At 39.1% G+C, this 3,398-nt stretch overlaps 1 pseudogene; it reads right to left on the reverse strand.

The window, feature by feature from the left end:
* Nucleotides 1-914: 914 nt before the first annotated feature.
* LOC132185561 (UPF0481 protein At3g47200-like) lies at nucleotides 915-3,010 on the reverse strand (annotated as a pseudogene).
* Between the last annotated feature and the right edge of the window lie 388 nt (nucleotides 3,011-3,398).

Consider the following 3,398-nt stretch of genomic DNA (forward strand, 5'->3'; position numbering starts at 1 on the left):
ACATTTTGAATGGATTTTTTTTTTTTTTTTTTTTTGAAACTGATAAATCTTCATTTCATCTCAATAAAAACAAGAGCCATAAAGACTCTATACATCCAGAGCTACCTGCTCTAAAATAATAGTATCAACATTTTGAATGGATTTAAAGGCTTGTTGCAATCAATTGTTCAATCTTTTGGATAGTTGTAGTTGTATACATTAACTAGGTCGACGTGGTCCACAAATCCCGTATGACCCCTCACGAGCACACCCAAGCGGGCCGCGCCCATAAGTCCAGAAACCTTGTGGGTTATGTACGGTCAAAATTTTAATTTTGATGAGCTTAAACCCATATGTAGTGGGCATGTGGCCCTTAAAAAAAAAAAAAAAAAAAAAAAAGGGTCCAAAAGCATATATTGTGTAGCGATTCTTTTCAATAATTCCCTGTAAATAAATTAAAACGGACCAAGGATCCATCCCAATTCAAATGCCTCTGGTATTTAGTAGATTTTTTTAGAATAATAATAATAACTCAATTGATCAATAATGGATTGTCATTGCTACATTAAAAAAAAAATGGGATAAAAATATAATTTTTAGTATTATTACACGAGAATGAATTTAAACTTGAACGAAAGATAGGGCTTTGTTTACAACAATTTCAAATTTAAACATCCTTAGCAACAAAGGCCAATTACGTACGTAACTTACACAATGCAATATATAATAAACACATGGCTTAAATGTCAAAAAAAAAGAAAAAGAAAAAGCAAGTATATGAAAACTCAGCCAAAAAATAAAAAATAACAAGAACAATATAATATTCAACCAACAAAGCTAGAGTGGGACTCCCATGTTATTGGAACAGTCTAGTAGACTTTTGTTCACATGACATATAGCTTCGTAATCGTCTTAAAACCTTTACTTGACAGTGTTTAGGGTTTAGATTTGACATAATAAGCATAGATGGTGTAGAAGGTCTGCAACAACGTAAGCGCTAAGAGCACCAAGGCAGCCAATGCAGATACGAATGACCAGGGCGAGTTAAAATACCTATTCTTGAAGCTCGCCCACTGCACTTTGCAGGGATTCTGATAACGATCGTTCACATCTTTGAACAAGTCGGACATGTAAAACTGATTGTCATCAAACACCAGGTCCTTGCCCATCTTGTTGATGAATTTCGCGACGTCGTCGTAATTCCCAAAGTAACTGTCAAGGATGTTGCTTTCGCAGAGGTGCCAAACGTCCAAGGTGGTGTCTACGAGGCAGTCCAAGAAACTAGCGTAAACTGTGAAGCGCTTGGAGAGGCTATTGGTCAACAGCTCGAATGCCACATAGTTCAACAAAAACGTTTTCATGGTATGGTCCAAGATTATATTCGGCATCTGCATCACACCGTTACTGAATTTCATGTCCAAGAAGCTGTCCGCCTGTTTGATCAGTTTGAGCTTAATCCCCGCACGGTGGAGCTTTGAGATGCTGTGAATAAGACGGCAAGCCTCAATATAATTCTTTGGTGTATTGTGCATGGGAATAAAAGTTGAGCGAACCAAGTCCAGCAAATGCAATGGGTTTCGATCTTTGGATGTTGCCCTCTGGCTCTGGCCCCTCTCCCTCTTGCGGAACTTCTCTATGACTCCGTCGGGAATTTGTATTACTTTGTTAAAGAATCGCAAAGCAAGAAAGGACAAGGAAGCATTGGACTCCCCAGGCAATTTGGAAGTTTTAGAAGCATCAGGTTTATTGATGATAGTTGTAAATAACTGTTCCAGAACAAAAAAGGGGATCTGATTCCCAACAAGAAGAAGGTCCTCGTAGACATATGGAACTGCCTGCGGTATGAGGGCCAGAGGGTCCTTGCTTTTTTTGTTAGCTGCCTTTAGAAACAATTCTGTTGAAGCACAGTTTTCTGGATGATGACGTGGCACGCCTGCCGAGCTTCGAATTGACCAACACACGGATGTTTACTGTACAGCAAAGAAGAAAGAAGGATCGAAGAGACCGGGGTGAGCCGGCGGGGAAACTCCGATGCCTAAGTCAGAATGGGAAAGAAAAAATATTAACCACAAAGCTTAGATAACAAGAATTGCGATGACCTTTGCTTTGATAACATGACTTGTATTTATAGGCGAGGAGAGAGTTTGATTTCCCGCACATTCAGGGATCTTATCCCTTGATATTAGCTGTGCAAACATTTAAATGAGAGATCATGTTTGTTAGCTGTTCCGAGATCTTAGTGATCTAAGATCAGGGGATAAACATTATAGTTTTTGGGCCATGCTAAGTTATAGCGTCCGAGTAGGACTTGATCGCCTTCATGATCTTAGATGTTACTGGTGTATCTTGATTGATATATAGATAGTTTGGATTGTAAATAGACGTGGTAGCCTTTGAATAGATAAGATCACTTATCTATTAACAACTGTATCTCCTGGGAGATCTGAGTTATTCCCTTTGCCGAGACCTATGTCCTGAGTTAGTCTTGGACTTACTGGTCTCGGCTAAGAGGGTCTCGGATTCTCACGGTCTCGGATATGTAGGTCTTGAACTTTGGAGTCTCGGATATGTAGGTCTCGGACTTTGGAGTCTCGGGCCTTGGGGACTGTGAAATAATTAATGGGCTGATCCATAACCCAACAAATTCTATTAAGAAACAACCATCGAGAACCATCATCTTCAGGAACCGATCATCATCATTAAAGGACTCGAGGTTGATCTCTTTGGAATAACACTCTCAGGCTTCATCTACAAGTGGGCGTATGCTTTCCATTAACTCATTGAAACCCAAGTTCTTCCTCTTGAGTATATCGGTGAGGATCTCCACCTTGTGCTTCTCCATCCCTTTAACTCCAAAACGGGTGATGTGCCTGGGTCCGATGGAGACGACGTGAGGATTGTACGCCTTGAAGCCGTTGGTCGCGAGCAAAGTACTGGGGACATTGTAGATGCAACAAGTACTTTTAGCTGATTCGCTTTGCTTCTGTTGGGTGGTTTTGATCTGAGATTCCAAGTCATCTAGCAACTCCATGCTTGCCAATGAGGGAGAAAGATACTAACCTCAATTGTATTTTCCTTAATTTGAGAATAATCTCTAGGGGTGATAGTGAGATTTATAAGGAAAAGAATCGGAAACTGTGTGCTGTGCTCTTATAATAATAGTAGGGGTGTCAATGCGGGCGGTTTCTAACCGCCCGTTAACCGCTTAACCTCTTAACCGTATTAACTGCTAACCGTCTAGCGGTTATAATGGTTAGAGGTTATTAAGTTTACTAACCGTAACCGTTAACCGCCTTTTTATATAATATATTTTTATAATTATAATTATAATAATATTTATATATATAACATAATCACTTAATCATTAAATCACAATTTTTTTTTTTAAGATAATTAAATCACAATTTGAGTATTAATAT

The sequence above is a fragment of the Corylus avellana genome, chromosome 7 (assembly GCF_965113065.1).
Source record: "Corylus avellana chromosome 7, dhCorAvel1.hap1.2, whole genome shotgun sequence".
Lineage (NCBI taxonomy): Eukaryota > Viridiplantae > Streptophyta > Magnoliopsida > Fagales > Betulaceae > Corylus > Corylus avellana.